This window comes from Lactuca saligna, chromosome 8, assembly GCF_052625555.1.
Source record: "Lactuca saligna cultivar CGN05327 chromosome 8, ASM5262555v1, whole genome shotgun sequence".
NCBI lineage: Eukaryota > Viridiplantae > Streptophyta > Magnoliopsida > Asterales > Asteraceae > Lactuca > Lactuca saligna.
Genome location: NC_136424.1, coordinates 274,555,201 through 274,568,067, shown reverse-complemented (window position 1 = coordinate 274,568,067; position 12,867 = coordinate 274,555,201).

The following is a 12,867-nucleotide window of genomic DNA, read 5'->3' as shown; positions in this document are numbered from 1 at the left end:
ACAAATATTCGAGAACTATATAATCAACAATTCAACACTCTACGTATCCAGTAGATTACATTACATACCCTTCCCGTAAACGGTCTTAAATAGAAGCGGAGAATATCCTCCTTGCAGTCCCATTAAACTCTGATACCCCTTCTAGTCACTGTCTCCCCTCCTACTGACATTTCTCTAGGGTTTCGTCTTAAAAAACACAATGGGGTGTGTTATTTCGGAGTTTGAGGTCGTTGATACGCTTTATTTCATATGTCAATGATCGATATTGAGGTTGATGATATTAAAGTAGCAAAAGAAGAATCAGCATATTACAAAAAAGGTTCTATATCTAACCATTTTGGGTTACTTACATATAGTTGTAGTCGACACTTTGGACCAACCAGTCAAACCTATGTCCTAACATACGTACTAAAGTTTGATATACCAACTTTTGATATGGTTGTTGGACGAGGTTGCTCTCTAAGATGTAGGGCTATGTAAAACATAAAATTTAAGATTATATATTTTATCCTTAAGGTGTAGAGGTTAATATAGGTATTTGAGGTGTAGAGGTTAATATAGGTATTTGATGTATAACACGATTTATAACAAAAATGGTGATTTCAGTTGTAACATCCGCAAATTGGAGCTAGAAATTTTAACATTAAGTGTACTTCCTTAAAAATAGATTAAACGATAGATTTAATTAAATAAAAACAATTTATTAAAAATTTAAATTTGGTTAATTTATAATAATTAACTTATAAAATTATTTCTAGGGTGGAGAGTTAGACTTTTTAAATCTTGAGAGTTCAAATATGACATTTGACTCTATTCAGTCGACTATATTTTGGGATTACTTGTTAAAATATAAATATTATAGAGTTAAAATAGAAACTATAACATTATGATAATGTTAAATGCAAGGTTATTTAGAAAATTAACTAACCATTAGTAATCCGGGGAGCAATTCATGCCAATAAGGGGAAAAATTAAATCTAAAAGGCACCGAGCCATCCCGTATTCTTCATTTAATATTTCCATATGGTGTTCCAAACTTTGCTCAATTCTTTCTTACTGTAGATGGTGTTTAGGAGTTTGGGATTGCAGGTGGAAGTTTTTTGGGGGTTTATTCTCTAGGTTTGTGTTCATTGTTCTAAATTCAATGGTGAAGGTTGAAGGGTCCGATTTGGAGATTTAAGTTAATTGATTTTGATATGATGAATTTGTCGAGTCCCAGGATTAAATTTGATTTTAGATTTGTTTTGATTACATGCACTAAGAAGGAAAACAACTATTTTGGTTTTCTTAATCATGGTTTCATGTTCATCAAATATGATTTGAGGTTCCTTAGGTTTGCTTTCAAGGATTATATTTATAGTTTCTTTATTGATAAACAAAAACTATGATTTTTGTGTTGTATTTGAAAATATTTTAAAAATCTCTTTTTTCCAATTGAACCAAATCTAGCGACCAGTTCAATCGGTTCAACCATCCGTTCAAATGGGATTCGATAAAGTTTTATGTATTTTATTTTCACACACACACACACACACACACACACACACACACACACACACACACACACATATATATATATATATATATATATATATATATATATATATATATATATATATATATATAAACCAAGAATTTTCTACATCTGGTAGTAATGTACATTGGTCTTTGAGTTGTGTACACTTTGGATAATTTAATAGATCGAGTTGTTCAATTTGCTTTGAAAATGAGTTACTTTACCACGAGCCAAGTGAAATCAAACTATCCAAATCCAAGAAACAATTTGCTTTGGAAAATTAGATATTTTTATTAATACGCTAAGTGAAATTGTACTATCCAAGTCCAATAAATCAGCTCAAACAATTTTTTTTTCAAATTTATCACTCATGTTCAATCCAGTTTTTAAAGAAACCATCCGGTTCAATTCAAGAATAGATATAAAACTGGTCGTTGTTGAACCACTATTGTATATAGTTCAACAATATGGTTCGAACCAGTTTTTAAATACTGGTAGTTGACATTTTCTAGGGTTTGATATACTCAAACTCTTGATATTTTTGAGGTTTTTAGTTCGTTATAAAATGAACGCATGTATTTATTCTGAATGAATCATAATACGCACAATGTTTTGTAGTATGAAAAAAGGTTTGTGGTGGAATACCATAATTCTGTCCGAATGTGTGAAGAATCTAGAGTTTTTTGGTTTTGTAAAATGAATGCAAATATGTATCGTAGCAAAATGAAATCTATAAATTGTATTTTGGGGTTTTGGAATTTAAATTATATAAGAATATATAATATAACACTTTATATTATTTTGTTAGAAGTAAATTTATTATTCGAATAAGCGTTTTATGATAATGAACATGCATGTAGTAAAAAAATTCTATTAAATATTCTCCTATATTTTATTCCTGGTTATCTTCCTATCATATCAATTGTTAACATGTGTCACATTTAATGACATATTTAATGATATTGATTTAATTTTTGTCCACTTGTCACAATTTAATGTGGGTAGGAGGATAGTAGGAATAAAATGTAGGAGGATTTTTAATTTCTCTATGTAAAAACATGTTTTAAAACTAATATTTTATCATAATGTATGTTCAAAATATACATTCAAAATAATAGTCTCTTAGAATTAAAGCATATGTATTCATAAATGTATGTTAAAACCTAGTTATAATGTAAGTTAACATATATGGGTTGAAACATAAATAGTGTAGTAGTCTTAAAAATATATGCTATTAGAATATAAATTAACATGTGGGGGTAGAAATAAATTTATGGAGTTAGACTTAAATAATAATAAATGAAGGTGTGAATGTATTGTTATTCTGTTAGAATGTAGGGTAACATTATGTATGATATATATATATATATATATATATATATATATATATATATATATATATATATATATATGTGTGTGTGTGTGTGTATATTTACTCTGTTAGAATATGGTTTATATTAGTTAGTAATTGTGTTTATGTGATTCAACGGTTGTTGCATAAGCACCACCAGATATTGTTTTGCCTGAGATACAACACCAAGTTCAACAGGAGACGATTATTATTGGTAGTATAAGCGGTAAACAGAAAAAATGCAATATTCTGTAAGAGTAACACCTGAAAAGGAAAAGATGGATTCTGTAAAAGCTACACCTGAAAAGAAGAAAGCTAGAGGTTTAAATGATCTTGGAGAGAGATATAAGGTCAAAGACAAATTTTGAAAAGATAAAAAATGTTAAGAAGATGAAGATGATGGTAAAGGTAAAAAAAATTATGAATGAGCCTGAGTCAAAGAAAACTCTAAAGATAGAAAAAAAAAAAAGCAATTATGGACTATGAGAATGTGAAAAAAAATTGATGAGAAGGTTAAAAAAGTGAATAGGGAGGATCAACGCAGTTGTGAAAGTGATGCCCACTGCACAAAAATGGCATTGTATGTATAGGATTTTGATTACTACTGGATCTTAATATGGACAGTCTTTCGAGGTTACTTAACTACTATCTCATAGATGCGTACAATCCAGATAGTACCAATCTAGTCCTAGAAAGAATGTTGTAATTAAAATAACCAAGGATACAGTACATGATATGACGGGGTTGTCAATTGATGGTTTTAACTTCATGGTGATCCCAAGTTGTGAAAAAAAGGAAATGATATTCTGACAAAATGGAAAAATCAATATGAAACAAAAGGGTTTAATGATAAAGAGTATTTAAAGATGATTAGGAACACAAAACAAGATAATATGGTAGTTAGGCTTAATTTCCTTACATTGTTCATTAACACTTTTGTAGAATCAACATGGAGTGGTACTAATCAAATCAATGTGGTTAAGAAGTTGGTAATAGTCAATGAATTTTCCACGATTGATTTCTGTAAGTATATTTTCGATAGCTTGGTTAGCAGAAAGGAGATGTGGAAAAGGGATGATAAAACATGCTATTACACTGGAACTATATTACTCTTGACGGTATGTTTGTTATGTTATACAATTGAAAAGTAGAAATTGGATTAATTATGTCTATTGAATTAATGATTTGATGTTTTTTTTTGTGATGTAGCTGGTGCATGTTTATAACATGAAGTTTTCAAACCCTAAGTTGGTCAAAAAGCTACCTTTTATCTGACATGTTAAAGGTGACAATTTAGGAAAAATAAAGAAGTTAAAAATCAAAATGGGAGGGTTCGGAAGGCAAATACATGATGACTTTAAAGATGTTTGTGTTAGTGATGGAATGTTGGATGGTCTCAAGCAATATTATAGGGATGAGGAGGTAAGACTATGACAACCGTCAAATTCCGATCAAGACAAGTCAAATAAAGTCAACAGGTCAAACTGGTCAACTCATCTAACCCTTGTATATTAGGGTTTACATTATGTTACTATTGTACAACTCACTATTTTAATAAGAAGTTATCGTTTACAAAGTTCATTGTTAAGAAATTCTAAACCCTAATCGGGGTAAGCGATGAAGCTATTCGATGAAACGTTATTCCATACCCCTCAGGGGCATATAACCATCATAACAAAGCTTATCGGGGTGTACGAACCTTGCGTTGTGAAGCTAAACATCCAAAAAGGTCACAAACAAAGTCTCTCTCAATCTCTCTTTATCAATCTCACTCTCTCTCCCCCAAATCTCTATCATAACCTCCCTCAACTTTTTATAAGGATTTGGGGGCATTCTGACCCTTAACTTAGCCAAAAACTATGCAAAACGGGGAGTTAACATGAGAATCAGCCCTTTAGGGCCGAACCTTCTTAGGGCTGAAACCCTAAGAAGCGAAACCCCAAGGAACCGAAGGTAGTCTTAAGAACCAAAGATATCCCTATGAACCGAAATTGCATATGGAACCGAAGCCGAATCAGGAAGAACCAAAGTTGCTTGAGGATCGAACCTTGCCTGAACCGAACCCGAAGGTCCCATAGGACCTAACTTCGCTTCCTTCCCTTCTCGCCTGCGACATCTCTTGGACTAAAGCTACACTCGACTCTCAGCTACAACCGAAGCCACCCTCAGTTCTCAACCTCTGAAGACCGAACCTGAGCTCCTTATCCAAAATTTCGCAGATCTCGCCCCTTTCACCCGGTTTTCGACCACGACTTAGTTTTAGGCCCGGTTTTCATGATTTTAACGCGGGACTTTCACCCAAACTTATATTTTTACATATAAGACCCCATATTTCCATAATCTAATCACATTTTGAGGGTAATCATTATCTAAGATTAAAATATAGTGGGTAAGTTATTTAGGTGGAGAGTTGACTTATCCTTTGGGCAAGGACACAAGTTACCTCCTATACCTACTCCATGATCATCCAAATCACTATTTCACCATACCTGGTAATTCCATGCTCCTTTTCCCACTCTTTCCAGTCAAGCACCTTGATCCAAGGATAGAAAAATCCTTATCTCTCCTTCCATTTCACTCACACTCCACCAAGAAGCAAAAACTCATTCTCTCTCACTATCCCTCTCTAATCTCGAAAATTCAAGGCTGATCACAAGTTCTTCATCTACTCCTAGTAAGTAATATCACTCCTCACATGATTATTTCTCTTTCTTTCTACTTAAATCATGGATATCTTACACAAACATCATCATAATTGTGTTAGATCTTCGAATCTTCAAGCATCTTCTAAAGTGTTCTTGAGTTGAACACTTCCTCTCCTCATCATCCATATACTAAAACCACACAAGGTGAGTTCATACCCCTATATTTTCATGTTTTCTTCAAGTTTTAGGGGGAGAATATAAGTTAAAACACCAACAACATAACTAAACTCAAACATCAGCTTTCAACAGAAAAGTTAATGTTCATTAACAAACTATTTTGAAAATCTTAAACTTTTTAGTTTTCAAACCTGTATTTGGTGAGAATAGTTAAGGTTTATACCTTTAAAATGACTACTTGCACATATCCATACAATTTTTCTACAATTTATGGTTATTTTTACAAAACTGCCTAGCACTGTAGCTACGAATTCAGACCTGTCAGTGATTATGGACATTTTCACACTAGTTAGGAGCTTCTAAAAATCATAATAAAATCTGTGAACAAACTAGACACATTTTCTAAACTCTTAGAGTTTACGAATCTAGTTTTGATATCGTATGATTTTTCTGTGATTTTTCTAAATTAGTGTAGAAATGGTAAAAACGAATTTACAGATTACAACTTTATTAACACTTTGTAACATGTTGAGCAAAGTGTAAATCTTGGATGGCTTCGTATTTTGCATGTATTTTCTATGGAATATAATTATGCTACAGAAAAATGTACACTAAATTGTAAGAACTCCTTTTTTTTTTTTTTACAATTAATGCATTATGAGGAACGATATACATAGTATTATATTCTACTAACACAGAAAATGAATACTATACATTACAAACATTTGAATAAACTATAATATATATTGTTTATATTGCATATACATTACGAAAGAATGCATTTCTACAAAAAGGGGTTTTCATTTTCACACTACGTAAATCTGTTAATGAATAAATTTGTGAGACATTCGCTTCATGTAACTTCCAAGTAGCGCAACAAAAGTCCTTTAATTATAATCAGAATATCTTGTAGGGAGAACGTGATAGTTGTGTATAGATCTATATTGGATTTGACAAACCCACACCTTAGCTGCATGCAACAGCTAGACCGGCAGGTCTTGGGTGACAAATGTCATTAACATTCCAACGCCTGAAGAATGTCATATACAAGGCCAATTAAGTCATAGTATGGTTATAATAACTCACATGGGGTATTAACAATCATAAGATTTACGGGATTTCCATTTAAACTAACAAGTTTATGTCGATTTAAACTTGCATGTTTTACAATTTTATGTGGAAAAATACTAGAACACTATTAGTCTTGGCATTTAAGAGTACAATACATTTTAAAAAGGGAAAATATTAGATTTTCTGGAACAAACATTACTTTTACAAAGAGGAATTTCAACATTTCATTCAAAAAGCTTATGAACTCACCAATTTAATTGTTGACACATTTTCAAAAATACTTGTATTCTCAGGGAATCAGTAAAAACAGGTAAACAACAGCTTTTGAGGATGGAACGCTAAGGCGTCAAACATTTTATTTTTGTCAACATAATGTAATTGATTTAGATCGAAACATGTAAACTCATACTATGATGTAACTTTTTCAATTATATTTATGTTGGTTGTTTGTACTTTGAGCACGATTATACTCGTGGTTGTGATACTTTACATGAAGTCCTCCACCCCCGGACGTTTCCGCCGTTATTGGTTTTGGGGTGTGACAGATTGGTATCAGAGCATTGTTTATAGTGAACTTATTATATTAAACCACATAAGATATACAAACTATAAATGCATTGGGACTAAGAGTCTCTGACTAAACATTTTTCAAATAACTATGCTTTCAGAAATGAAATAGTTTCTTGATAAAAAGCATAAGTACATGCATGCATGCCGGTATAGTGGCACATCTAAGATAAGTTACGAAAAGTAAAATAAAAATAGATGAGTTGGACACTAACATTATGCCTCGGGGTATGTAATCACGTCTAGGAGGAATATTGCCTGATCAACTATATTCGTCTGAGAAGTGACTAGCATATGGCGGGGGATAGTTGTAGTGGGCAACAGGTCTATTAATATACCCACAATTGTACCAGAACCACAATTAGAAACAAAAAAATATTTAAAATACTATAGGAGTATTTTATGTTACTAAAAATACAAATGTTTATTTATATTTAAAAGCCTCTTACACCCTATTCTCGTACAGACGACATGGCAGAATTCCATTTACCTGGAGACCCGTACTTCCTTAATGAGGGAAACACTGGATGGCTCGAGGCAGAACCCGAGGAGATGATCGAGGAGGATCATGAAGAAGATCCTGATGAAGACCCTGAAGAAGAAGAAGAAGAAGAAATGGAGGAAGACGAAGAGGAGGGTCCCGAAGTGCATGACCCTCTCCCCGTACATGCTCCTGCATAGAACTATCCAGGACCGACTCCCCAATGGGGAACAAGCTTGGGATTATGGAGCCAGGAGAAAGGCCAACCCCACCCGTACGATGACAACAGATGTTTCTACAACCTCGACATGGGAGGCTCAGCCGACAGGGACCTCCCTGTCATTATCCACCGTATCGCTCAACACGATCAGCAGATCCGGGCATCCGCTAATCAGATCTTGAAGGTGGGTGCGACTATGGAAGTCACAGCAGCCTGTTTTCGGCGCTTGGATCAGGATTACAACCACACCAGGAACCACACCAAGGTCCTGCAGCGGGAAGCTGCTCTCGCTCGGATTGAAGCTCGAGAATACCAGGAGCATTAGGCCAAGATGGAGAGACGATTGACGGCAATGGAGCGTCAGACAACCAATGATAGGGAGGTGATCAGGGCAATGCGGGCACTCATAGCCGCCTTCTAGGGAGTACCAGATGCCACCCGCCGCTAGTAGTGTTCACACTACTCACATTTTGTTATAAACTAGGTTTACGGGTATGCATTAGTGCTATTCTTTCTTGCAAGTAGGTTCAACCCTGCGTCTAAGTGATTACACTATTCGAGGGGTCATTATGCTATCAAAATTTTCTTCTACAATGATGTAATGTAGACCTTCTATGAGGTCAAATTTTCTTAAGCAACGTGTACTAAACTTATATCAATGAAATTGACTTGCATTTTATTTTGTTGGATATTTGGCATGGGAACACATAACTTGATGATACAAACAAATTGAAAATGATGACTCTAAAATTCTTAAGGTGTACCTCGATGTTATGTGTAATTAAGGGGAGATCGACTTAGAAATGGTGAGTCCGCCTTAAGACCTGTTCCTTGTTTGGTTGTGGACTTAGGGCGTATTCATTAGGTTCAACGGTTTATCAAAACTTAATTACATGGAACCGGCGTACATTGAGTGAATTTTAGGAGTGGATCAAGCATAAAGTAGAACACAAGCGTTCGGTTGATTCACTATTACTAAATTCATAAGTTTATTTGTATACTTTATTTATGAATTGTTTGCAATTACCATGAAGTTGAGACATAAATACTGATAATGTAGCACAAATAACACCCGACTTACCCTACTACTGAAGACTTACCAAGGTTTTTGTTAATTTGGCAGAATGATGCCATGGAAAAATCCCAGACCTAATCGCAATGATCCACCCTCTCCGCCACCATCTCCACCACCACCTCCGTAATTCGACCCTGCCATGTTTCAAGTTGCCGTAACAATGGCAGTAGCAGCTGCAATGTCGCATATAGGTACGAACGATGCCGATGGTTCTGGATCTGGTGCTACACACTCTAACCACGGGGACAGTACGGGGCATACGAAAGAATGCTCCTACAAAGATTTCACGAATGGCAAACCCGATTCTTTCAATGGAAGCGGGGACTTCGTCACCCTAATGCAATGTTTCGAGAGGATCGAAGCAGTCTTCGAAATATGTGCTTGCCCCGAAATGAGCAAAGTCAAGTATGCGACATTCACCTTCATTGGTAGAGCTCTCACTTGGTGCAATGGTCGAGTTAAGTCACTTACTCCTGCAGTGGCTAACTCCATAAGCTGGGAAGACTTGAAAGCTTTGATGCTAAAGGAGTATTTCCCGAGAGGCGAGATGCAAAAAGTTGAAGAGGAACTCTAAAATCTCAAGATGACGGGCACCGACCTTGAAACTTATACTGCTCGATTCAATGACCTATCGCTCATTTGTCTGGCGATGGTCACTCCAAAAGAGAAGAAAGTGGAACGATACCTCTGGGGATTATCATCCCAGATTCAAGATAGTGTACTTGATTCAAGACCCACTACTTTTGACAGTGCCAAGGAATTAGCACAACAACTTATCGATCATAGGGCCAGCCATGGTACTGTGATCACCGCCCCTGATCAATCAAGAGGGGGAAGCAATAAAAGGAAATTCTGGAGTAAAAAAAAGAAACAGATGGGACCAAACTCCGCCAAGAAGCAACAGACAGTTGCTATTCATGCCACTACCACTCCTGCCACCCCAACATCATTAAAGCAATACGCTGTAACCCTTCCTAAGTGCAACAAGTGCAACTTCCACCACATCGGTGCTTGTCGAGAAATGCACTACAAAAACTGCAACAAGAAGGGGCATACTGCTCGATTCTGTAAAGTGCCAGCCCAACCCATCACTTAAGTCACAAACATTGGGGCAAGTTGAGCCTGCTATGGCTGTGGAGAAACGGGGCACTTCAAAAGAGATTTCCCAAAGGTGCGAAACGCCAATGCTGGGGGTGTAGGAAGAGTCCTAGCTATAGGGCACGGAGAAGCAATCAAGGATCCCACGGTGGTTACCGGTACATTCCTCCTCAATAACTCATATGCATGCATACTTTTTGATAATGGGACAGAGAGGAGTTTTGTGAGCCACCAATACAAACATTTTCTTAAACAAAATCCCGAATCGCTAAAAGATTCATATATCGTAGAAATGGCAAACGGGAAAGCAGAGCGCACTAGTGATATATATTCAGGGTGTACTCTCACTCTAAACAACCATTCGTTCAAAATTAACCTAATGCCGGTCACAATAAAAAGTTTCGACATCATCATTGGTATGGATTGGTTAAGTTCTAATGGTTGTGTTTTGAGCATTCTAACACTTCCTAAGTGTACATGCAACCCTAATAACCTTGAATCTATGTTTTCTCTATATACATGCAAATTTCTTTTTCAAGGTTATTTCCTAACTAGCATGGCATGGGGATTACATAAAACATAAAACTAGTAGAAACATATACCTTGTTGTTGCTTGGATTCCTTCAAGACTTTGTGAGCCTAGCACCCCAAATGTTGTGCCTCAAATGCTTCACACAACACTACAATCTTGGAATAACTAGAGAGAATACTTCTACACTTCAAAAATCGGCTATGCCCTCACAAGAATACTCTAGTGCCAATTTTGCATGCTATAGGGTTTCTTTTATAGTGTGTCATAATTAGGAGTTACAAATGTAAACCCTAATTGTCATGACTCTTCATTTCTCATGAACCATGGGTTTGTAACTCCCATGGACTATCCATGGAGCTCCATATGGTTATAACCAAACCCATAAACCATGGATCATTAATCCACCATAAAAGAATTGATGATTGTCATAATCAACCCTATATATTTAATTAGTCTCACTTTGATCACCAAATTAATACTAGATTAATACTTGATCAAATACTAATTAAATAATACTATTATTAATATATTAGAACTTATAATATATTAATAATCATAAGTGCCTTATTCTCTCATTTAGTCTATCCAAGTATTGCAATGCCATGCAACCCAAATGGACCATGCCGGGTCGGGTCAAGTTCATACCAAATAAAGTTATGGACTTAGACACTATATCCAACAGTCTCCCACTTGGATAAGTCTAATAACTATATTTGCAAATATGACTTCAAAATCCGACTAGCAATCGTATGCATACTATGTTTACATATGGTCCTCTCTTTGTGAAATAGATCAATTGTCAATATTCCAATGATGCTCATTTCACAATTCCAATCCTTGTTGTAAATGCAAGAATACCAAACTCTTGTCATTTACAGTAATCTGTTAGATTCTAAACTTATATGCAATGATCCCCTTGTAACGACTATGCACAGAAGTCACAAAGACTTGGCAACAGACATTACAGAGCATTCCAATGGAAAACAATTCCATGGAAATGAAGTCTCAAATTCAAAGTACATTCCTTTGAACATCCTTCTTAGCATTAAGTTCTTTAATCTTACACATATTTAAAGAATAACTTCCACCTATGGAGATAGTTCCATATTACCATTTTGACCATTGCTTCTGAACAAGAGTTACCGCTTTTCAAAATACGTCAATATGGTCCTTACTCTATACTTCTAATTGTCCATGAGCAACCAATCTTTGGTAAACCTCAGATTGTCCTCGACAATTTTGCTTAATCATTTTAGTCATTTCCAGTTCTATTCCTTTTTCCATCTTAATGCCCTAGGCATTTGGAAAATTTAGAATGGATGAATATTATAGCATATTCAATCGTTCCTATATCCGAAGCATATGGGATATGATTCATGCTATAAAATTTTTATTTGCCATGTTCTCACAATTCGAACTATGAAGAGGTATGCCGTAATCATAATCGAATTTGAGATCGCAACATATATAGAATTTCCTTATGTTGAACAATTCCAGCATAACATTCATATATATTCTTGACTAAAGTAGATTAAAATATCAATCTAAGCTTGTAGAATTGGAGTGAAGTATAAAATCCTCTCCCTTAATTATAGCAAAACAACTTTTCAAAGAAAATTGAAACTTTTGTTTTCTATAATTAATATTGCTAACTTGCAACACTTAACATAGTCACCATGCTCCCACTAGCATAATGATCATCAGCATAACACTTTATGCTCCCACTAGATTTGACATGTACTCAGAAATCAGCTGGACTTCTAGAAATCAATACTTTGTTGACTTTCTTACCAAAGTTCATATTTCTGATACTAGATTGCTTTGATAAGACTTTATCAAAAATATACACCTTTCCTTAGATAGCTCACATGTTTGTCTAGACCTTTTGCAATTCTCACTAGTTAGTGTGCCGGTTAACCACACACGCTCCACTAACTATATGAGAATGCAAATATCACAACCGCTATCTACTTAAAATCTTCTTAGTGGAAGCGTTTCCTTACCATCATTTTCATGAATCAAAGAGAAACCTTATGACACTTAGATTTTATGGTGTATGTGTTCTTTTCCATGTGAATTTTGTCAAAACCATAAGCACATGACTAGGTTAGTGACACTTCCAAATTCATATGGA